The sequence below is a fragment of the Ranitomeya imitator genome, chromosome 7, assembly GCF_032444005.1.
Source record: "Ranitomeya imitator isolate aRanImi1 chromosome 7, aRanImi1.pri, whole genome shotgun sequence".
Taxonomy (NCBI): domain Eukaryota; kingdom Metazoa; phylum Chordata; class Amphibia; order Anura; family Dendrobatidae; genus Ranitomeya; species Ranitomeya imitator.
Genome location: NC_091288.1, coordinates 139,555,578 through 139,581,412, shown reverse-complemented (window position 1 = coordinate 139,581,412; position 25,835 = coordinate 139,555,578). Strand labels below are relative to the sequence as shown.

At 43.6% G+C, this 25,835-nt stretch overlaps 1 protein-coding gene across 1 annotated transcript in view; it reads right to left on the bottom strand.

The window, feature by feature from the left end:
• The window catches only part of ANKAR (ankyrin and armadillo repeat containing), a 577,406-nt gene that overhangs the window by 60,393 nt on the left and 491,178 nt on the right, over positions 1-25,835 (bottom strand). The gene's annotated exons all lie outside the window — the stretch shown is intronic.

Genomic DNA, 25,835 nt, shown 5'->3' with positions numbered 1-25,835 from the left:
TTGCAGGGCTATAGCCTGTTCAGAAATGACCGTACAGATATGTGAGGGGGTGGGGTGTTGTGAATTCTGCTTTTGGGCTCCCTCCGGTGGTTGTAGGTGGTAATGCAGTTGTCTCTGGGCTGCAGTCCTGGACAGGTGTATCTGCTGATTGCAGTTCTGACTGGGGTATTTAGGTTTGCAGGACTCATTAGTCCTTGCCAGTTGTCAATGTTTCTTGGGAAGTGTTGGATCTCTGTCTGGCTTCTCCTGCTTAGCTGCCAATTCAGCAAAGATAAGTGTCTGTTTTTTTTCTATGGCACACAAGCTGTGTGTTTGTTTTTTGATTGTATTCCTGCTCTGAGTTTAGTAGTCTCTGGAGTTGCAGATATATGTTCCACGTCTTTAGTTAGATGGAGGAATTTTTTGTATAATCTGCTGTGGATATTTTTGGAAGGGTTTTAATACTGACCGAACAGAACTCTGTCCTAGCCTTTCCTATTTTAGCTAGAGTGGCCTCTTGTGCTAAATCCTGTTTTCTGACTGTGTGTGTCTTTCCTCTCCTACTCACAGCCAATATTTGTGGGGGGCTGCCTATCCTTTGGGGTTCTGCTCTGAGGCAAGGTAGTATTCCTATTTCCATCTTTAGGGGTATTTAGTCCTCCGGCTGTGACGAGGTGTCTAGGGCTTGTTAGGTACACCCCACGGCTACTTCTAGTTGCGGTGTTAAGATCAGGATTTGCGGTCAGTATAGTTACCACCTACTCCAGTGAAAGTTTTCATGCTGCTCCAAGGTCACCGGATCATAACAGTACAACTGGCCCATAATGAGTTAAATGCATCTTCAGTCTGCTTTATCTTCTCTTCCCTCTTTATCTCTGGGTGGCTGAGGAGCCTTGGGCAAGCATGGATATTCAGGAATTAGTTTCTCGTGTAGACCAGCTTGCTGCTAGGGTACATGGTATTTCTGATTATATTGTTCAAACTCCTGTTTTAGAGCCGAAGATTCCTACTCCTGACTTGTTTTTTGGAGACAGGTCCAAATTTTTGAGTTTTAAAAACAACTGTAAACTATTTTTTGCTCTGAGACCTCGATCCTCTGGTGATTCCATTCAGCAGGTTAAAATCGTCATCTCCCTGCTGCGTGGCGACCCGCAGGATTGGGCGTTTTCCCTGGAATCTGGGAATCCGGCTTTGCTTAATGTAGACTCCTTTTTTCAGGCTTTAGGATTATTATATGATGAAACTAATTCTGTGGATCAAGCTGAGAAGACCTTGTTGGCCCTGTCTCAGGGTCAAAAGAGGCGGCAGAATTGTATTGTCAGAAATTCAGAAAATGGTCTGTGTTGACTAAATAGAATAATGATGCTTTGGCGGCAATTTTCAGAAAGGGTCTTTCTGAATCCGTTAAAGATGTTATGGTGGGGTTTCCTACGCCTTCCAGTCTGAGTGATTCTATGTCTCTGGCCATTCAGTGGCGTTGTGGTTTTCCCTTGCAGACTTTTCTTATTCCTTTAATCCCTTAGTGACAGAGCCAATTTGGTACTTAATGACCGAGCCAATTTTTACAATTCTGACCACTGTCACTTTATGAGGTTATAACTCTGGAACGCTTTAACGGATCTCGCTGATTCTGAGACTGTTTTTTCGTGACATATTGTACTTCATGTTAGTAGTAACATTTCTTCGATATTACTTGCGATTATTTATGAAAAAAACGGAAATATGGCGCAAATTTTTAAAATTTTGCAATTTTCAAATTTTGTATTTTTATGCCCTTAAATCAGAGAGATATGTCACGAAAAATAGTTAATAAATAACATTTCCCACATGTCTACTTTACATCAGCACAATTTTGGAAACAACATTTTTTTTTGTTAGGGAGTTATAAGGGTTAAAAGTTGACCAGCAATTTCTCATTTTTACAACACCATTTTTTTTAGGGACCACATCTCATTTGAAGTCATTTTGAGGGGTCTATATGATAGAAAATAATGAAGTGTGACACCATTCTAAAAACTACACCCCTCAAGGTTCTCAAAACCACATTCAAGAAGTTTATTAACCCTTTACGTGCTTCACAGGAACTGAAACAATGTGGAAGGAAAAAATGAACATTTAACTTTTTTTGCAAACATCTTAATTCAGAACCATTTTTTTTATTTTCACATGTGTAAAAACAGAAATGTAACCATAAATTGTGTTATGCAATTTCTCCTGAATACGCCAATACCCCATATGTGAGGGTAAACCACTGTTTGGGCGCACCGCAGAGCTTGGAAGTGAAGGAGCGCCGTTTGACTTTTTCAATGCAGAATTGGCTGGAATTGAGATCGGACGCCATGTCACGTTTACAGAGCCCCTGATGTACCTAAACAGTGGAAACTCCCCACAAGTGACACCATTTTGGGAACTAGACCCCTTAAGGAACTTATCTAGATGTGTGGTGAGCATTTTGAATCCCCAAGTGCTTCACGGAAGTTTATAACGTAGAGCCGTAAAAATAAAAAAATCGCTTTTGTTTACACAAAAATGATTTTTTCACCCACAAATTCTTATTTTCACAAGGGTAACAGGAGAAATTAGACCACAAAAGTTGTTGTGCGATTTCTCCTGAATACGTCGATACCCCATATGTGAGGGTAAACCACTGTTTGGGCACACCGCAGAGCTTGGAAGGGAAGGAGTGCCGTTTTACTTTTTCGATGTAGAATTGTCTGAAATTGAGATCGGACGCCATGTTGTGTTTGCAGAGCCCCTGGTGTGCCTAAACAGTGGAAACCCCCCACAAGTGACCACATTTTGGAAACTAGACCCCTTAAGGAACTTATCTAGATGTGTGGTGAGCACCTTGAACCCCCATGTGCTTCACAGAAGTTTATAACGTAGATCCGTGAAAATAAAAAATCACATTTTTTCTACAAAAATGATTTTTGCCCCCAAATTTTTATTTTCACAAGGGTAACAGGAGAAATTAGACCACAAAAGTTTTTGTGCGATTTCTCCTGAGTACGTTGATACCCAATATGTGGGGGTAAACCACTGTTTGGGCGCACCGCAGAGCTTGGAAGAGAAGGAGTGCCATTTTACTTTTTCAATGTAGAATTGTCTGGAATTGAGATCGGACACCATGTAGCGTTTGGAGAGCCCCTGATGTGCCTAAACAGTAGAAATCCCCCACAAGTGACCCCATTTTGGAAACTAGACCCCCGATGGAACTTATCTAGATGTGTGCTGAGAACTTTGAATGCCCAAGTGCTTCACAGAAGTTTAGAATGCAGAGTCGTGAAAATAAAAAATATTTTTTATTTCCACAAAAAATATTTTTTAGCCCCCAAGTTTTTAAACCACTGTTTGGGCGCACGACAGAGCTCGGAAGGGAAGGAGCGCCGTTTTGGAATGCAGACTTTGATAGAATGGTCTGTGGGCGTTATGTTGCGATTGCAGAGCCCCTGATGTACCTAAACAGTAGTAACCCCCCACAAGTGACCCCATTTTGGAAACTAGACCCCCCAAGGAACTTATCTAGATGTGTGGTGAGAACTTTGAATGCCCAAGTGCTTCACAGAAGTTTAGAATGCAGAGTCGTGAAAATAAAAAATATTTTTTTTTCCACAAAAAAGATATTGTAGCCCCCAAGTTTTTATTTTCACAAGGGTAACAGGAGAAATTGGACCACTAAAGTTGTTGTTCAATTTATCCTGAGTACGCTGATGCCCCATATGTGGGGGTAACCCACTGTTTGGGCGCACGGCAGAGCTCAGAAGGGAGGGAGCACCATTTGACTTTTTGAGCGCAAAATTGGCTGTCGTGTTTGGAGACCCCCTGATGTACCTAAACAGTGGAAACCCCCCAATTCTAGCTCCAACCCTAACCCCAACACACCCCTAACCCTAATCCCAACCCGATCCATAATCCTAATCACTAACCCTAACGATAATCACAACCCTTACCCCAAAACAACCCTAATGTCAACCCTAACCATAACCCTAATCAAAACCCTAAATCCAACACACCCCTAATCCTAATCTCAACCCTAACCTCAAACCTAACCCTAATCCCAATACACCCCTAATCACAACCCTAACCTTAACCCTAATACCAAACCTAACCCTAATCCCAAGCGTAACCCTAATGCCAACCCTAACCCTAATCCAAACCCTAACCCTAATCCCAACTCTAACCCTAACTTTAGCCCCAACCCTAGCCCTAACTTTAGCCCCAACCCTAACCCTAGCCCTAAGGCTACTTTCACACTTGCGTCGTTTGGCATCCGTCGCAATCTGTCGTTTTGGACAAGAAATGGATCCTGCAAATGTACCCGCAGGATGCGTTTTTTGCCCATAGACTTGTATTGCCAACGGATCGTGACGGATGGCCACACGTTGCGTCCGTCGTGCACTGGATCAGTGTTTTGGCAGACCGTCAGCACAAAAAAAGTTCAATGTAACTTTTTTTTGTACGTCGCATCCGCCATTTCTGACCGCCCCCTCCTCCCCAGGACATAGATTGGGCAGCGGATGCGTTGAAAAACTACATCCGCTGCCCACGTTGTGCACAATTTTCACAACGTGCGTCGGTATGTTGGGACGATGCATTGTGACGGCCCCGTACCGACGTAAGTGTGAAAGAAGCCTAACCCTAAATTTAGCGCCAACCCTAACCCTAAATTTAGCCCCAACCCTAACCCTAAATTTAGCCCCAACCCTAACCCTAAATTTAGTCCTAACCCTAGCCCTAACCCTAGCCCTAACCCTAGCCCTAACACTAACCCTAGCCCTAACCCTAGCCCTAACCCTAACCCTAGCCCTAACCCTAATTTTAGCCCCAACTGCTCTTCTCCTGCCGGCGGCAGATGGAGACAGATGGCGGGCGCACTGCGCATGCGCCCGCCATTTTCTTTTCCCCAGAAGATGCCGGCGGCCAGGAGGAGCAGCAGGAGGACCCAGGGACACCGGTAAGTATGATAGGGTCCCCGAATCCCCCTATTTCTCTGTCCTCTGATGTGCGATCACATCAGAGGACAGGAATTACACTTTGCTTTTTTTTTTTTGCGGTCGCCGGTAAACAGTTAATTACCGGCGATCGCAAAACAGGGGTCGGTAAAACCGACCCCGATCATGCTCTCCCGGGATTCTCCCGGGGCCGGCCGGCGGGCGCACTGCGCATGCGCCCGCCATTTTGAAGATGGCGGCGCCCATCGGGAGCCACGAGGAGCACCGGGGGAGACAGGTGAGTATCGGGGGGCTATCTGGGACCCCTTTACTCTGTCCTCTGATGTGCGATCACATCGGAGGACAGAGAAATTAAAAAGAAATTGCGTCTTTTGTTTTTTTTTGCGATCGCTGGTAAACGGTTAATTACCGGCGATCGCAAATGCGGGGTCGGTACAAAACCCCCCGAATCATGTTCTCTGGGGTCTCGGCTACCCCCGGCAACCGAGACCCCGGAGAAAATCCGACTCTGTGGGACGCTATTCACTTTTTCCACAGCGCCGTTAATTAACGGCGCTGTGGTTTAAGAACCCTTAGCGGCCGCCGTTAAAAGGCGTATCGGCGGTCGCTAAGGGGTTAAGGGGCATTGATGCTACACCCTTGGCTAAAAATAAGCCCCAGTTTTGGACACAGGTGACCATGCGCATGGCGCCAGCCCATCAGGAAGACTGTAGATTTCTGGTGTTGCATAATTTGCATGATGCTATCGTGCTGGGTTTTCCGTGGTTGCAGGTACATAATCCTGTGTTGGATTGGAAGTCCATGTCTGTGACTAGTTGGGGTTGTCAGGGGGTTCATAATGATGTTCCATTGATGTCAATCTCCTCTTCTTCCTCTTCTGAAATTCCAGAGTTTTTGTCTGATTTTCAGGATGTATTTGATGAGCCCAAGTCCAGTTTCCTTCCACTGCACAGGGACTGCGATTGTGCTATTGACTTGATTCCAGGCTGTAAGTTTCCTAAGGGTCGACTTTTCAACCTGTCTGTGCCTGAACATACCGCCATGCGGAGCTATATTAAGGAGTCTTTGGAGAAAGGGCATATTCGGCCATCTTCTTCACCGTTGGGAGCGGGGTTCTTTTTTGTTGCTAAAAAAAATGGTTCCTTGAGACCCTGTATTGATTATCACCTCTTGAATAAAATCACGATCAAGTTTCAATACCCTTTACCTTTGCTTACCGATTTGTTTGCTATGATTAAGGGAGCTAGTTGGTTTACGAAGATTGACCTTCGGGGGGCATATAATCTTTTTTGTATTAAGCAGGGTGATGAATGGAAAACTGCGTTTAACACGCCCGAAGGCCATTTTGAATACCTTGTGATGCAATTCGGGCTCATTAATGCTCCATCTGTTTTTCAGTCCTTCATGCATGATATTTTCCGGACTTATATTGATAAGTTATTGATTGTATATTTGGACGATATTTTGATTTTTTCCGATGATTGGGAGTCTCATGTGGAACAGGTCAGGATGGTATTTCAGATCCTTCGTGACAATGCCCAGTTCGTGAAAGGGTCTAAGTGTCTCTTTGGGGTGCAGAAGGTTTCTTTTTTGGGCTTTATTTTTTCTCCCTCGTCTATAGAGATGGATCCGGTTAAGGTTCAGGCCATTCATGATTGGATTCAGCCCACATCCGTGAAAAGCCTTCAGAAATTTTTGGCTTTTGCAAATTTTTATCGCCGTTTCATTGCTAATTTTTCCAGCGTGGTTAAACCCTTGACCGATTTGACGAAGAAAGGCGCTGATGTGGCAAATTGGTCCTCCGCGGCTGTCTCTGCCTTTCAAGAGCTTAAACGTCGATTTACTTCTCCGGTGTTGCGCCAACTGGATGTTTCTCTTCCGTTTCAGGTTGAGGTTGACGCTTCTGAGATTGGGGCAGGAGCCGTTTTGTCTCAGAGGGATCCTGTTGGTTCCTTAATGAAACCATGTGCCTTCTTTTCCCGTAAGTTTTCGCCTGCTGAACGCAATTATGATGTCGGCAATCGGGAGTTGTTGGCTATGAAGTGGGCGTTTGAGGAGTGGCGACATTGGCTTGAGGGAGCTAAGCACCGTATTGTGGTCTTGACCGATCATAAGAATTTGATTTACCTCGAGTCTGCCAAACGGCTGAATCCTAGACAGGCTCGATGGTCCTTGTTTTTTTCCCATTTTGATTTCGTGGTCTCGTACCTTCCGGGTTCTAAGAACATTAAGGCTGATGCCTTCTCTAGGAGTTTTTCGCCTGATTCTCCTGAGGTCTTAGAACCGGTCGGTATTCTGAAAGAAGGGGTGGTCCTTTCTGCCATTTTCCCTGATTTACGACGGGTCCTGACCGCTGTCCTGTGGGGAAACTGTTTGTTCCTGACAGATGGACTAGTAGAGTGATTTCTGAGGTTCACTGTTCCGTGTTGGCTTGTCATTCTGGCATTTTTGGTACCAGAGACTTGGTTGGTAGGTCCTTTTGGTGGCCTTCTTTGTCGCGTGATGTGCGTTCTTATGTGCAGTCCTGTGGGACTTGTGCGCGGGCCAAGCCTTGTTGTTCCCGTGCTAGTGGGTTGCTTTTGCCATTGCCGGTCCCTGAGAGGCCCTGGACGCATATTTCTATGGATTTTATTTCCAATCTTCCGGCTTTCCAGAGGATGTCGGTTATCTGGGTTGTTTGTGACCGGTTCTCTAAGATGGTTCATTTGGTGCCTTTGCCTAAGTTGCCTTCCTCTTCGGATTTGGTTCCGTTGTTTTTTCAGCATGTGGTCCGTTTGCATGGTATTCCGGAGAATATTGTGTCCAACAGAGGTTCCCAGTTTGTTTCTAGATTTTGGCGGGTCTTTTGTGCTAGGCTGGGAATTGATTTGTCTTTTTCTTCTGCGTTTCATCCTCAGACAAATGGTCAGACCGAGCGAACTAATCAGACCTTGGAGACTTATTTGAGATGCTTTGTGTCTGCTGATCAGGATGATTGGGTGGCTTTCTTGCCATTGGCCGAGTTTGCCCTTAATAATCGGGCTAGTTCGGCTACTTTGGTTTCGCCTTTCTTTAGTAATTTTGGTTTTCATCCTCGTTTTTCTTCTGGGCAGGTTGAGCCTTCTGACTGTCCTGGTGTTGATTCTGTGGTTGACAGGTTGCAGCAGATTTGGGCTCATGTGGTGGACAATTTGGTGTTGTCTCAGGAGGAGGCTCAACGTTTTGCTAACCGTCGTCAGTGTGTTGGTTCCCGGCTTCGGGTTGGGGATCTGGTCTGGTTGTCTTCCCGTCATGTTCCTATGAAGGTTTCTTCTCCTAAGTTTAAGCCTCGGTTTATTGGTCCTTATAGGATTTCTGAGATTATTAATCCGGTGTCTTTTCGACTGGCGCTTCCGGCCTCTTTTGCTATCCATAATGTCTTCCATAGATCTTTATTGCGGAAATATGTGGAGCCCGTTGTTCCCTCTGTTGATTTTCCGGCCCCTGTGTTGGTTGATGGGGAGTTGGAATATGTTGTTGAGAAGATTTTGGATTCCCGTTTTTCGAGGCGGAAGCTTCAGTACCTTGTCAAATGGAAGGGTTATGGCTAGGAGGATAATTCTTGTTTTTTTGCCTCTGATGTCCATGCCGCTGATTTGGTTCGTGCCTTTCATCTGGCTCATCCTGATCGGCCTGGGGGCTCTGGTGAGGGTTCGGTGACCCCTCCTCAAGGGGGGTACTGTTGTGAATTCAGCTTTTGGGCTCCCTTTGGTGGTTGTAGAGGGTAATGCAGTTGTGCCTGGACTGCAGGATTGGACAGGTGTATCTACTAATTGCAAAACTGACTGGGGTATATAGCTTTGCAGGACTCTTTAGTCCCTGCCAGTTGTCCATTGTTTTTGGAGGATTCACTTGCCTGCTGGTCTCTCCAGTTTGCTGTGCTTTTCTACAAAGATAAGTCCTGGCTTTGTTTTTGCTGTCCACCTGCTGTGGACCTTATAGTTCTGTGCATATTCATGTTTTTGTCTTGTCCAGCTTTGTCTGTGAAGGATTTTTTGCAGCCAAGCTGTGTCTCTGGAGATGCAGATATACCCCCCATGTCTTTCGTCAGATGTGGTGATTCGTATTTTCTGTGGTGGATATTTTCTAGTGTTTTTATACTGACCGCATAGTACTCTGTTCTATTCTTTCTTTTTAGCTAGTATGGCCTCCTATGCTAAAATCTGATTTCATATCTGCGTATGTTATTTCCCTCTCCTCTCACAGTCAATATTTGTGGGGGGCTATCTATCCTTTGGGGATTTTCTCTGAGGCAAGATAGGTTTCCTGTTTCTGTCTTTAGGGGAAGTTAGATCTTAGGCTGTGCCGAGGGGTCTAGGGAGTGTTAGGTACCCCCCCACGGCTACTTCTAGTTGCGCTGCTAGGTTCAGGGTTTGCGGTCAGTACAGGGACCACCTTCTCCAGAGTCCGTCTCATGCTGCTCCTAGGCCACCAGATCATAACAGGGAAGATAGTGCAGACAGATACCTGGGCACAAATAAGGAAGTTGGAGGTGGCGGTGGCATGGGGGGTGGGTTTAGAACAGTTAATAATTTAAGAAAGAATAGAGGTACAGAGAGGAACATCAAGTGCATGTATACTAATGCCAGAAGCCTTGCCAACAAAATGGACGAATTAGAACTAATGTTGTTGGAGCATAATTATGACATGGTGGGGATATCTGAAACGTGGCTGGATGAGAGCCATGACTGGGCTGTTAACTTGCAGGGCTATAGCCTGTTCAGAAATGACCGTACAGATAAGTGAGGGGGTGGGGTGTTGTGAATTCTGCTTTTGGGCTCCCTCCGGTGGTTGTAGGTGGTAATGCAGTTGTCTCTGGGCTGCAGTCCTGGACAGGTGTATCTGCTGATTGCAGTTCTGACTGGGGTATTTAGGTTTGCAGGACTCATTAGTCCTTGCCAGTTGTCAATTTTTCTTGGGAAGTGTTGGATCTCGGTCTGGCTTCTCCTGCTTAGCTGCCAATTCAGCAAAGATAAGTGTCTGGTTTTTTTCCATGGCACACAAGCTGTGTGCTTGTTTTTTTATTGTATTCCTACTCTGAGTTTAGTAGTCTCTGGAGTTGCAGATATACGTTCCACGTCTTTAGTTAGATGGAGGAATTTTTTGTATAATCTGCTGTGGATATTTTTGGAAGGGTTTTTGTTGTGAATTCAGCTTTTGGGCTCCCTCCGGTGGTTGTAGAGGGTAATGCAGTTGTGCCTGGATTGCAGGAGTGGACATGTGTATCTACTAATTGCAGGACTGACTGGGGTATATAGCATTGCAGGATCCTTTAGTCAGTGCCAGTTGTCCATTGTTCTTGAAGGATTCACTTCCATTCTGGTCTCTCCAGTTTGCTGTTTTTTTCTACAAAGAAAAGTCCTGGCTTTGTTTTTGCTGTCCACCTGCAGTGGACCTTATAGTTCTGTGCATTTTCATGTTTTTGTCTTGTCCAGCTTGGTCTGTGAAGGATTTTTTGCAGCCTAGCTATTTCTCTGGAGATGCAGACATACCCCCCATGTCTTTAGTCAGATGTGGTGATCCGTATTTTCTGCGGTGGATATTTTCTAGTGTTTTTATACTGACCGCATAGTACTCTGTTCTATTCTTTCTTTTTAGCTAGTATGGCCTCCTATGCTAAAATCTGATTTCATTTCTGCGTATGTTTTTTCCCTCTCCTCTCACAGTCAATATTTGTGGGGGGCTATCTATCCTTTGGGGATTTTCTCTGAGGCAAGATAGGTTTCCTGTTTCTGTCTTTAGGGGTAGTTAGATCTTAGGCTGTGCCAAGGGGTCTAGGGAGTGTTAGGTACCCCCCACGGCTACTTTTAGTTGCGCTGCTAGGTTCAGGGTTTGCGGTCAGTACAGGGATCACCTTCTCCAGAGTACGTCTCATGCTGCTCCAAGGCCACCAGATCATAACAGTACAACTGGCCAACAATGAGTTAATTGCATCTCAGAAGAAGGGTGGAAAGATTTTGAACCATTTTTTTTTCCTTAGCCTGTTTGGTCTGTTCCTCCCTCTTTACCTCTGGGTGGCTACGGAGTCTAGTACTAACATGAATGTTCAGGAGTTAGTTTCTCTGGTGGATCAGCTTGCTGCTAGGGTACAGGGTATTTCAGATATAACCAGCAGAAAGAAAAGTATCACTCCAGTTATGCACACCACGTATAAAAAATGAAAACATAATGTAGGAAAAAACACAAGATTTTATTGACACACAACATAATAAAACATACTTAAAAACAGAAAGGCAAGGCCCTGTCCATAACACTCAGTAAATACAGAGTACAATAATATATATAACCCATAATAAGCCTACTGATAACCAATGCTATAAGCCTGCCTGTACCCTAGGACTAGATGCAGACCATACGTGGCCAGCTCACAGGACAAACTAACCAACCCAGTCGGATGTAGAGTCCATGGGCAGCCAGGCAAGCAGCAGGATAGGGACCAGAGCAGCCCCACGCGTATCGCCCTTCAAGAGAGGGCTTTGTCAGGGGAAGTACCAACATGTGTCCCAAACCCTGTATAAATACCATCCCAATAAATTAGAACAAACGGCCCACCTGTGACTGAGCAAAGAAGCTGCAAATGTGCAGAAAGTCCTAAAATGAAAGTGCCAGCCAAAATGCAGCCGGAGCTAGCTGAGATAAGGAGCCAGTCCCACGTCCAGCCGGGCGGGGAAGAGAAGGCGCCGCTGTCAGAGTGAGCGAAGAAAGCCACACCCACACAGCAAGCTGAAGGAGAGCCAAAAACACAGGCGCAAAAGCACCAAAAGCCCAGCTGTGAAGCAACAGCTGGAACAAAGAATCCTGGCAACAGGAAAGCCCATAGTTATAAAAATATATGTATATGCACAGACACTGGATAGAGGTATTAAGAAAATATATGTTATAATAAGGATGATAGAGATCCTAAACAGGAACCGGGGAGCCTACAAAAGTGTGCCCAGCCAAGGGGTGATCAGTCCCAAGGCAAAATATCCATATATGCATGTATAAATATGCATACAAATGCATACACATACATATACATACAGAAGAAGGAGCTAGATGGAGGTGCAATTATGCACCAGAGGCCCTAGTTATAGATGTAAACAGCGGAACGCTAACCTAAGAAAAAATAATAAAAATAAATAACAAACCCAAGAGAAACTAAGAAAAAAAAATAAAAAAAAATAAAAAAATAAAAAATAAATATAAAAAAAATAAATAAATAAATAAATAAAATAAATATAAAATAAAATAAATAAAAATAAATAAAAAATAATCAAGAAACTGAAAAATAGAAAGGCATACCGAATGCCCAAAATGTACAAGAAACATGCACACACAGCAATCAACCCCCGGGGGACAACCTCACAGGCATGCAATTTTAATAAACAAACACGCCAAGAAACAGCCACCAACCAAATCCAACCCATACAATTGTATTATAAACACGTCTGCAGCATAAATAATGTCATTATAAGCACCATCTTGGAAGCATCATTGGAAGCCAGATTAATGGTGGAGAAGTGCTTCTGCACCATTAATCTGGCTTCCAATGATGCATCCAAGGGTAAAGTTCTCACCCCTGTGGCGGCCCACTTTCTTGCTCATCATGCGGGCAGGGTTACCAATACCAAGGTGGTTGGCCTGGAGCATGTCCTTGTCTCTAATAGGGGGGGCCCACTCAAGCCATCCCTGTTACGCCGTGAATTCCATTGGATTTTCAATCTGTCTTCTGTTACCCCAACAGGTCCCAATGAAGAACTCCTTTTTACAGGCTTCCTGGGATGAGATCTGTCTGGTTGGTTATCTCATGGTTTGGTGCCTCTTTGGACTGGATGGGTCTGGATTCCTCTTCCTTCTCTAGAGTCGTCCCTGATGGACCTCGTGTATACTCCGCCTATTGGGAATCTTTTTTTCCTCCAATCTAAAGTGGACTCTCTACGTTCTAATTGGACTTTTTTGAGGATTCATCTATATTACGATCGGCGCCTTACTGTGTCTGCGGTTGGATTTGTATAGCAACATGATGGCCTTTATTTATTTGCACTGCACTTTACATCTGCTGAAGGAGTGGGCTACTCTAGTGGTAGTTCATTGGGTTTTTATTTACACCCTTCGGTGTTCTTATTAAAATATATGTACTAGATGGTATCAGGATAGGGTTTAGCCTTCATTTGCTGCACTACATACTGTGTACAGGTATTTGTGGCTCATGGGGCGTCAGGACATGATGCATGTTTGACACATTATATAGGGATTCCTCTGGCTCATGGGACATCCAGGTAGTTCTTCACTTATGCTGGCTTTCATCTTGTTAGCCGGTTTGGGCATATGGTTGGGGCTGATCAGCTTCTTTTGGCTGTTCTTTTCTCTTCCCTAGCCCATTGGGCATAGTTCCTGCCCCTACTCTCTTTTGGGGTTGTCCTTTATGCATAAGATAGATTTCGGTGTATTCTACCGGTACATTTGATTCCTCTGTTCTGGCATGGCTGTTATTATCTTTTCAGTCGTCCTTACGTTTCCTTCCCATACTAGTCTGTGTGTAGTATATACATGTATTTTGCTGTATATTTATTCAATAAAGATGGTGCTTATAATGACATTATTTATGCTGCAGACGTGTTTATAATACAATTGTATGGGTTGGATTTGGTTGGTGGCTGTTTCTTGGCGTGTTTGTTTATTAAAATTGCATGCCTGTGAGGTTGTCCCCCGGGGGTTGACTGCTGTGTGTGCATGTTTCTTGTCCATTTTGGGCATTCGGTACGCCTTTCTATTTTTCAGTTTCTTGATTATTTTTTATTTATTTTTATTTATTTTATTTTATATTTATTTTATTTATTTATTTATTTTTTTCATATTTATTTTTATTTTTTTTTTATTTTTTTTTCTTTATTTATTTTTTCTTAGTTTCTCTTGGGTTTGTTATTTATTTTTATTATTTTTTCTTAGGTTAGCGTTCCGCTGTTTACATCTATAACTAGGGCCTCTGGTGCATAATTGCACCTCCATCTAGCTCCTTCTTCTGTATGTATATGTATGTGTATGCATTTGTATGCATATTTATACATGCATATATGGATATTTTGCCTTGGGACTGATCACCCCTTGGCTGGGCACACTTTTGTAGGCTCCCCGGTTCCTGTTTAGGATCTCTACCATCCTTATTATAACATATATTTTCTTAATACCTCTATCCAGTGTCTGTGCATATACATATATTTTTATAACTATGGGCTTTCCTGTTGCCAGGATTCTTTGTTCCAGCTGTTGCTTCACAGCTGGGCTTTTGGTGCTTTTGCGCCTGTGTTTTTGGCTCTCCTTCAGCTTGCTGTGTGGGTGTGGCTTTCTTCGCTCACTCTGACAGCGGCGCCTTCTCTTCCCCGCCCGGCTGGACGTGGGACTGGCTCCTTATCTCAGCTAGCTCCGGCTGCATTTTGGCTGGCGCTTTCATTTCAGGACTTTCTGCACATTTGCAGCTTCTTTGCTCAGTCACAGGTGGGCCGTTTGTTCTAATTTATTGGGATGGTATTTATACAGGGTTTGGGACACATGTTGGTACTTCCCCTGACAAAGCCCTCTCTTGAAGGGCGATACGCGTGGGGCTGCTCTGGTCCCTATCCTGCTGCTTGCCTGGCTGCCCATGGACTCCGCTCTGGTCACCACTTGGGTAACCCCTTCTTCTAGTGCTCTGAGGTTTTTCCTGGCGGTTCCAGTGTTTTTTTTTTTTTCTTTCTCCCACTGTTATTTTGGGATCCTGTTGCCTTACTGGCTTAGGGTAGATATTTTTGTCCCATGAGCTGTTCGGGCTAAATGCACTATTTGGGTGTTTACTGGCCACTTAGGATTTTGTATACATCCGCCTGGGTTGGTTAGTTTGTCCTGTGAGCTGGCCACGTATGGTCTGCATCTAGTCCTAGGGTACAGGCAGGCTTATAGCATTGGTTATCAGTAGGCTTATTATGGGTTATATATATTATTGTACTCTGTATTTACTGAGTGTTATGGACAGGGCCTTGCCTTTCTGTTTTTAAGTATGTTTTATTATGTTGTGTGTCAATAAAATCTTGTGTTTTTTCCTACATTATGTTTTCATTTTTTATACGTGGTGTGCATAACTGGAGTGATACTTTTCTTTCTGCTGGTTATATTTGGTCGTTTTCTCACTCGCTTGCACCCCGTATTTATGGATATATTTTTTTTATATTAGGTTATATGTTGGTAGTGCGCCCTATTTCATTGCTTATTCCAGGGTATTTCAGATTTCATTGTTCAAACTCCTGCCTTAGAACCTAAGATTCCCACTCCTGATTTATTCTTTGGTGACAGATCCAAATTTTTGAGTTTCAAATATAACTGTAAACTGTTTTTTGCATTAAGACCCCGGTCTTCTGGTGATCCTATTCAGCAGGTTAAAATCATCATATCTCTGCTGCTTGGTGACCCACAGGATTGGGCATTTTCCCTGGAATCTGGCAATCCTGCTTGGCTTAATGTTGATTCGTTCTTTCAGGCATTGTAGTTGTTGTATGATGAGCCTAAGGGCTCATCTCCACTTGTGTGAGAAAAAAACGGTCCGATTTACGGACCGAAAAAACTGATGTAACGTCTGCGAGTGCCATGCGAGTGCCATGTGAGTGTCATGCGAGTGTGATGCAATTTTTTTATCGCAACATCCGTATGACATCCGTATTGCTGTCCGATTTTTACGCACGGGTCTCCTTAGAAAAGCCGGCAATTCAGCGCAGAGTACAGTAAAATCACAATGACAGGTTAGATTAGAGTAGATATATACACATAGAATAGGTATATATACATATATATGTCAGGGAGACACATATATATATATAATGCAGCGTGAGAGAGCTTTAAAGCTGGTAATTCAATTACCGGCTTTTGCTTTCTCCTTCACAAACCCGACATGATATGAGACCTGGTTTACATACAGTAAACCATCTCATATCACCATTTTTTTTGCATATTCCACACTACTAATGTTAGTAGTGTGTATATGCAAAATGTGGGCGTTCTAGCTATTATATTTAAGGGTTAAATGGCGGAAAAAATTGGCGTGGGCTCCCGCACAATTTTCTCCGCCAGAGTAGTAAAGCCAGTGACTGAGGGCAGATATTAATAGCCTGGAGAGGGTCCATGGTTATTGGCCCCCCTGGCTAAAAACACCTGCCCCCAGCCACCCCAGAAAAGGCACATCTGGAAGATGCGCCTATTCTGGCACTTGGCCACTCTCTTCCCATTCCCGTGTAGCGGTGGGATATGGGGTAATGAAGGGTTAATGCCACCTTGCAATTGTAAGGTGACATTAAGCCTAATTAATAATGGAGAGGCGTCAATTATGACACCTATCCATTATTAATCCAATTGAAAGAAAGGGTTAAAAAAAATACACACACACATTATTAAAAATTATTTTAATGAAATAAAAACAAAGGTTGTTGTAATTTTTTATTTAACGCCCAATCCACTCAGTGAAGACCCTCGTTCTGTGACAAAAAAAAATAATAATAAACCAACAATATACTTACCTTCCACAGATCTGTAAAGTCCAACGATGTAAATCCTTCTGAAGGGGTTAAAACATTTTGCAGCCAGGAGCTTTGCTAATGCAATGCTACTCCTCGCTGCAAAACCCCGGGGAATGAGTCTAAATATAGATCAATGAGCTATATTTAGCTTCATTTGCGGTGAGGCGCCATCTGCTGGCTGTTCATAGATCGTGGGAACTTTCCTTGAAAGCTCCCAGGCTTTCTAGGAAAGTTCCCACGATCTATGAACAGCCAGCAGAGGGCGCCTCACCGCAAATTAAGCTAAATATAGCTCATTGATCTATATTTAGACTCATTCCCCGGGGTTTTGCAGCGAGGAGTAGCATTGCATTAGCAAAGCTCCTGGCTGCAAAATGTTTTAACCCCTTCAGAAGGATTTACATCGTTGGACTTTACAGATCTGTGGAAGGTAAGTATATTGTTGGTTTATTATTTTTTTTTTTTGTCACAGAACGAGGGTCTTCACTGAGTGGATTGGGCGTTAAATAAAAAATTACAACAACCTTTGTTTTTATTTCATTAAAATAATTTTTAATAATGTGTGTGTGTTTTTTTTAACCCTTTCTTTCAATTGGATTAATAATGGATAGGTGTCATAATTGACGCCTCTCCATTATTAATTAGGCTTAATGTCACCTTACAATTGCAAGGTGGCATTAACCCTTCATTACCCCATATCCCACCGCTACACGGGAATGGGAAGAGAGTGGCCAAGTTCCAGAATAGGCGCATCTTCCAGATGTGCCTTTTCTGGGGTGGCTGGGGGCAGATGTTTTTAGCCATGGGGGGGGGGCAATAACCGTGGACCCTCTCCAGGCTATTAATATCTGCCCTCAGTCACTGGCTTTACTACTCTGGCGGAGAAAATTGTGCGGGAGCCCACGCCAATTTTTTCCGCCATTTAACCCTTAAATATAATAGCTAGAACGCCCAAATTTTGCATATACAAACTACTAACAGTAGTGTGGAATATGCAAAAAAAATGGTGATATGAGATGGTTTACTGTATGTAAACCAGGTCTCATATCATGTCGGGTTTGTGAAGGAGAAAGCAAAAGCCGGTAATTGAATTACCAGCTTTAAAGCTATCTCGCGCTGCATTAAATATATATATATATATATATATATATATATATATATATATATATATATATATATATATGTGTATATATATATATATATATATATATATATATGTGTCTCCCTGACATATATATATATATATATATATATATGTATATATACCTATTCTATGTGTATATATCTACTCTCATCTAACCTGTCAGTGTGATTTTACTGTACTCTGCGCTGAATTGCCAGCTTTTCTAAGGACACGGGTGCGTAAAAATCGGACAGCACTCGCATGGTGCGAGTGCTGTGCGTTTTTTCTTTTCTCGCACCCATTGACTTGCATTGGCGAGTCTCGTCCGAGAATCTCAGCAATACGCAGCATGCTGCGATTTTTTTTTTTTTTTTTTTTTTTTTTTTTCTCAGCCGACACAGATTTTTCTCAGTCCGATTTCGGCTGGGAAAAAAATCGCAAATGGAGTGTCACATATTGATTAACATTGGTCCGAGTGCAATCCGATTTTTTTTTTTTTTTTATCGGATTGCACTCGTCCGTTTTCCTCACAAGTGGAGATGAGCCCTTATTCTGTGGATCAGGCTGAGAAAATCTTGTTAGCCCTGTGTCAAGGTCAAGGAGCGGCAGAATTGTATTGCCAGAAATTTAGAAAATGGTCTGTACTGACTAAATGGAATGAGGATGCCTTGGCGGCAATTTTCAGAAAGGGTCTTTCTGAATCTGTTAAAGATGTTATGGTGGGGTTCCCCACGCCTGCTGGTCTGAGTGATTCTATGTCTCTGGCCATTCAGATTGATCGGCGCTTGCGCGAGCGCAGAATTGTGCACACTGTGGCGTTGTCCTCTGAGCGGAGCCCTGAGCCTATGCAGTGTGATAGGATTTTGTCTAGAGCTGAACGTCAAACATTCAGGCGTCAGAATAGGTTGTGTTTTTACTGCGACGATACGATTCTGCTCATGTTATTTCTGATTGCCCTAAGCGTACTAAGAGAATCGCTAGTTCTGTTGCCATCAGTACTATACAACCTAAATTTCTGTTATCTGTGACCTTGATCTGCTCATTATCATCATTTTCTGTCATGGCATTTGTGGATTCAGGCGCCGCTCTGAACTTAATGATCTTAGAATTTGCCAGACGTTGTGGTTTTCACTTGCAGCCTTTGCAGAACCTTATTCCTTTGAGGGGCATTGATGCTACACCGTTGGATAAAAATAAACCGCAGTTTTGGACACAGCTAACCATGCGCATGGCGCCAGCCCATCAGGAAGATTGTCGTTTTCTGGTGTTGCATAATCTGCATGATGATATTGTGCTGGGTTTTCCATGGTTGCAGCTACATAATCCGGAGTTAGATTGGAAATCCATGTCTGTGACTAGTTGGGGTTGTCAGGGGGTTCATGATCAGGTTCCTTTGATGTCAATCTCCTCTTCCCCCTCTTCTGAAGTTCCTGAGTTTTTGTCTGACTTCCAGGATGTATTCGATGAGCCCAAATCCAGTCCCCTTCCACCGCATAGAGACTGTGATTGTGCTATTGATTTGATTCCAGGTTGTAAGTTTCCTAAGGGCCGACTTTTCAACCTGTCTGTGCCTGAACATACCGCCATGCGGAGCTATATTAAGGAGTTTTTGGAGAAAGGGCATATTTGGCCATCTTCTACACCGTTGGGCGCGGTTCTTTTTTGTTGCCAAGAAGGATGGCTCCTTGAGACCCTGTATTGATTATCGCCTCTTGAATAAGATCACGGTCAAATTTCAATACCCCTTGCCTTTGCTTACTGATTTGTTTGCTAGGATTAAGGGGGCTAGCTGGTTTACTAAGATTGACCTCCGAGGGGCATATAATCTTGTTCGTATCAAGCAGGGTGACGAATGGAAAACTGCATTTAATACGCCTGAAGGCCATTTTGAATACCTTGTGATGCCATTCGGACTCTCTAATGCCCCATCTGTGTTCCAATCCTTCATGCATGATATATTTCGGAGTTATCTTGATAAATTCATGGTTGTATATTTGGATGATATTTTGATTTTTTCCAATGATTGGGAGTCTCATGTGAAACAGGTCAGGATGGTATTTCAGATCCTCCGTAATAATGCTTTATTTGTGAAGGGGTCAAAGTGCCTCTTTGGAGTGCAGAAGGTTTCTTTTTTGGGTTTCATTTTTTCTCCCTCATCTATAGAAATGGATCCGGTTAAGGTTCAGGCCATTCATGATTGGATTCAGCCCACATCTGTGAAGAGCCTTCAGAAATTCTTGGGCTTTGCTAATTTTTATCGTCGTTTCATTGCCAACTTTTCCAGTGTGGTTAAACCTCTGACCGATTTGACCAAGAAAGGCGCTGATGTGACGAATTGGTTCTCCACGGCTGTTTCTGCCTTTCAGGAGCTTAAACGCCGATTTACTTCTGCCCCTGTGTTGCGTCAGCCAGATGTTTCTCTTCCATTTCAGGCTGAGGTTGACGCGTCTGAGATTGGGGCAGGGGCCGTTTTGTCTCAGAGGGAGTCTGATGGTTCCTTGATGAAACCGTGTGCCTTCTTTTCTCGGAAGTTTTCGCCTGCGGAACGCAATTATGATATCGGCAATCGGGAGTTGTTGGCTATGAAGTGGGCATTTGAGGAGTGGCGACATTGGCTTGAGGGGGCCAAGCACCGTATTGTGGTCCTCACCGATCATAAGAATCTGATTTACCTCGAGTCTGCCAAACGGCTGAATCCTAGACAGACTCGATGGTCCCTGTTTTAATCCCGTTTTGATTTTGTGGTCTCGTACATTCCTGGTACTAAAGAATGTTAAGGCAGATGTCCTCTCTAGGAGTTTTTTTCCCAATTCCCCTGGGGTTCTTGAGCCGGTCGGCATTTTGAAGGAAGGGGTGATTCTTTCTGCCATCTCCCCTGATTTGCGATGGGTTCTTCAGGAATTTCAGGCTGATAAGCCTGACCGCTGTCCTGTGGGGAAACTGTTTGTTCCTGATAGATGGACTAGTAAAGTGATTTCTGAGGTTCATTGTTCTGTGTTGGCTGGCCATCCTGGGATTTTTGGTACCAGAGATTTGGTTGGTAGGACCTATTGGTGGCCTTCTTTGTCACAGGATGTGCGTTCTTTTGTGCAGTCCTGTGGGATTTGTGCGTGGGCTAAGCCTTGCTGTTCCCGCGCTAGTGGGTTGCTTTTGCCATTGCCGGTCCCTGAGAGACCTTGGATGCATATTTCTATGGATTTTATTTCCGATCTTCCTGTTTCCCAAAGAATGTTGGTTATCTGGGTTGTCTGTGACCGATTTTCTAAGATGGTTCATTTGGTGCCTTTGTCTAAATTGCCTTCTTCTTCTGATTTGTTTCCGTTGTTTTTTCAGCATGTGGTACGTTTGCATGGTATTCTGGAGAATATTGTGTCCGACAGAGGTTCCCAGTTTGTTTCTAGGTTTTGGCGGGCCTTTTGTGCCAAGCTGGGCATTGATTTGTCTTTTTCCTCTGCATTTCATCCTCAGACAAATGGCCAGACTGAGCGAACTAATCAGACCTTGGAGACCTATTTGAGATGCTTTGTGTCTGCTGATCAGGATGATTGGGTGGCTTTTTTGCCATTGGCCGAGTTTGCCCTTAATAATCGGGCTAGTTCGGCTACTTTGGTTTCGCCTTTTTTTTGTAATTTTGGTTTTCATCCTCGTTTTTCTTCTGGGCAGGTTGAGCTTTCTGACCTTCCTGGTGTGGATTTTGTGGTCGACAGGTTGCAGCAGATTTGTGCTTATGTGGTGGACAATTTGGTGCTGTCTCAGGAGGAGGCTCAGCGTTTTGCTAACCGTCGTCGGTGTGTTGGTTCCCGGCTTCGGGTTGGTGATCTGGTTTGGTTGTCTTCCCGTCATGTTCCTATGAAGGTTTCTTCCCCTAAATTTAAGCCTCGATTTATTGGTCCTTATAGGATTTCTGAGATTATTAATCCGGTGTCCTTTCGCCTGGCGCTTCCGGCCTCGTTTGCTATTCATAATAGAGGGTAATGCAGTTGTGCCTAGATTGCAGGAGTGGACATGTACAGTGGGGCAAAAAAGTATTTAGTCAGTCAGCAATAGTGCAAGTTCCACCACTTAAAAAGATGAGAGGCGTCTGTAATTTACATCATAGGTAGACCTCAACTATGGGAGACAAACTGAGAAAAAAAAATCCAGAAAATCACATTGTCTGTTTTTTTAACATTTTATTTGCATATTATGGTGGAAAATAAGTATTTGGTCAGAAACAATATTTCATCTCAATACTTTGTAATATATCCTTTGTTGGCAATGACAGAGGTCAAACATTTTCTGTAAGTCTTCACAAGGTTGCCACACACTGTTGTTGGTATGTTGGCCCATTCCTCCATGCAGATCTCCTCTAGAGCAGTGATGTTTTTGGCTTTTCGCTTGGCAACACGGACTTTCAACTCCCTCCAAAGGTTTTCTATAGGGTTGAGATCTGGAGACTGGCTAGGCCACTCCAGGACCTTGAAATGCTTCTTACGAAGCCACTCCTTCGTTGCCCTGGCGGTGTGCTTTGGATCATTGTCATGTTGAAAGACCCAGCCACGTTTCATCTTCAATGCCCTTGCTGAAGGAAGGAGGTTTGCACTCAAAATCTCACGATACATGGCCCCATTCATTCTTTCATGTACCCGGATCAGTCGTCCTGGCCCCTTTGCAGAAAAACAGCCCCAAAGCATGATGTTTCCACCACCATGCTTTACAGTAGGTATGGTGTTTGATGGATGCAACTCAGTATTCTTTTTCCTCCAAACACGACAAGTTCTGTTTCTACCAAACAGTTCCAGTTTGGTTTCATCAGACCATAGGACATTCTCCCAAAACTCCTCTGGATCATCCAAATGCTCTCTAGCAAACTTCAGACGGGCTCGGACATGTACTGGCTTAAGCAGTGGGACACGCCTGGCACTGCAGGATCTGAGTCCATGGTGGCGTAGTGTGTTACTTATGGTAGGCCTTGTTACATTGGTCCCAGCTCTCTGCAGTTCATTCACTAGGTCCCCCCGCGTGGTTCTGGGATTTTTGCTCACCGTTCTTGTGATCATTCTGACCCCACGGGGTGGGATTTTGCGGGGAGCCCCAGATCGAGGGAGATTATCAGTGGTCTTGTATGTCTTCCATTTTCTAATTATTGCTCCCACTGTTGATTTCTTCACTCCAAGCTGGTTGGCTATTACAGATTCAGTCTTCCCAGCCTGGTGCAGGGCTACAATTTTGTTTCTGGTGTCCTTTGACAGCTCTTTGGTCTTCACCATAGTGGAGTTTGGAGTCAGACTGTTTGAGGGTGTGCACAGGTGTCTTTTTATACTGATAACAAGTTTAAACAGGTGCCATTACTACAGGTAATGAGTGGAGGAAAGAGGAGACTCTTAAAGAAGAAGTTACAGGTCTGTGAGAGCCAGAAATCTTGATTGTTTGTTTCTGACCAAATACTTATTTTCCACCATAATATGCAAAAAAAATGTTAAAAAAACAGACAATGTGATTTTCTGGATTTTTTTTTCTCAGTTTGTCTTCCATAGTTGAGGTCTACCTATGATGTAAATTACAGACGCCTCTCATCTTTTTAAGTGGTGGAACTTGCACTATTGCTGACTGACTAAATACTTTTTTGCCCCACTGTATATCTACTAATTGCAGGACTGACTGGGGTATATAGCTTTGCAGGATCCTTTAGTCAGTGCCAGTTGTCCATTGTTCTTGAAGGATTCACTTCTCTACTGGTCTCTCCAGTTTGCTGTGTTTTTCTACAAAGATAAGTCCTGGCTATGTTTTTGCTGTCCACCTGCAGTGGACCTTGTAGTTCTGTGCATTTTCATGTTTTTGTCTTTTCCAGCTTGGTCTGTGAAGGATTTTTTGCAGCCTAGCTATTTCTCTGGAGATGCAGATATACCCCCCATGTCTTTAGTCAGATGTGGTGATCCGTATTTTCTGCGGTGGATATTTTCTAGTGTTTTTATACTGACCGCATAGTACTCTGTTCTATTCTTTCTTTTTAGCTAGTATGGCCTCCTATGCTAAAATCTGATTTCATTTCTGCGTATGTTTTTTCCCTCTCCTCTCACAGTCAATATTTGTGGGGGGCTATCTATCCTTTGGGGATTTTCTCTGAGGCAAGATAGGTTTCCTGTTTCTGTCTTTAGGGGTAGTTAGATCTTAGGCTGTGCCGAGGGGTCTAGGGAGTGTTAGGTACCCCCCACGGCTACTTTTAGTTGCGCTGCTAGGTTCAGGGTTTGCGGTCAGTACAGGGACCACCTTCTCCAGAGTACGTCTCATGCTGCTCCAAGGCCACCAGATCATAACAGGTTTTAATACTAGGGAATATTGAGAGAGTTAGGGAGCACCACAACTGGGCGACTACCATAATTATGATGAACATATAAAGGGGTGCAGCTCAATGCATAGCAAAAACATCATGGAAAAACAACAAGAGAAAGAAAGCTATGCAAATAGGGCGCACGCCCAAAAAAATACAAACTGAATAGCAAAAAATACAAAAATAATTTATTAAAGAAAGAAACAAATGCACAAAAATAAAAACATATAAAATACAACAACCACACTACTGGTCCCAAGATATTCATATATAAACAGCCCAAATATAAATGATATTAAACGACAGCAATAAAGACATGCCACAACCATACCGACTAACATCGTACATTAATTGCCGAACGGTCAATGATTTATGCCATCATCTGCCCATGTAATAAGGTGTATGTGGGCCAGACCTCCCAGGAATTCAGGAAGAGGGCACAGAAGCACCTGTCCACAATACATCTAGCGGCATCTGATACCAGAAAAGGCAGGATGGTGTCCCCAGTTGCTTCGCATTTTTTAATTGCTCATGGTGGCTCCTCGGCTCATATCTCATTCTTTGGTTTACAGAAAATCTTTCCTAACGCCAGAGGAGGAAACTTGAAGAAGCGGCTGTTGCAAACTGAGTCCCAGTGGATCTTCAATCTACGGAGTCTTTCCCCCACTGGACTCAATGAGGAATTGCTTTTCACAAGCTTCCTGGGATGATTTTACTGGACCCAGGCACCATGAATTGGACACTAATGGATGAGGACGAGGGATTACGAGTGGCTTTGGGACCTTCATAGGAATCTTGACCTTCAATATAAGAACACCGGTTCTCTCTCCCCCTCATGGACGCTGTATTCTTTGTGGACTCACGCTTTGCCCACCCGTTTTGGCTTTCCCCATATCTTATGCAACTATTTTCATGGGTTGTGTACCATGTTTGGCAACTCATACGTATATTACCTGTGCTAAAAGAGGATTGGTTACCATATTTTGTCATGTTCTTTCATCATGTACCTGCTCATGTGGGGTGGGGGTCCCTTGTTCATAGAGACTTAGCTACTCCATTGGGGGCCTCGCTGTTGTTCCCTTTATATTTGTCTGTATATATAACTTTATTATTTCTCTATTAAAATATTGTTTAAGCACTTTAGTATCACATTTTTGTATATATAGTGTATACACATACATTCATACAAAAATATATGAGAAATATAAGTATGTGCATTTCTACGCTCGTTATGTCCATGGAATTGGATATTTATGGGTAACTGTCATTGTAATTTTTACCACATTGTGGTCTCTGAAACCTCCTTTCCTTGCCCCCTTATATTTGGGGTACTGTGTTAATTTGCTCATCTCGCATATGTGGTTTCCAATCTTATAGCATATATGTCCCACTTGGACATTGCCCTGTCCGATCAGTCCTGCTTTTCTACCTACTGTGCTGGCGCTGGATTATGGCATTGTATGCCATAATCTCGGGGCTGGGGGACGGCGCTGTGAGCCTTACTCTACGCATGTGTCTCATGTTTCAGTTTGTCATGGGCTTATTTAGCCTCTCAGCCATTGCATTAGCTCTATTTCGAGCGGTATGTTGTGCGCAGGCGCCCCTTTGACGTTCAATATCCAGTCCTGTGCGCAGGTGCGCACTTTTACTTTCACTTTCAGTGACCGCTTCGCATAGAACATAGGTATGTGCGTGTTTTTTGTTTTTTTTTGCCCACCTGCCAGAAATCATCTTAATCTATTCACCGCTACTTAAGACTTCCCTATTTGTCTACCAGCACTTCCCCTGACGAAGCTGCGTCTAGCAGCGATACGCGTGGGGCTCCCCCCACACTCTCTGTATCCCGGGTTCGCCCTTTTCCACCTTTGACTACTGACTGCCGACGACCCATGCCACATACTGGATGACCTACTCTGGGTATTTATCTTTAA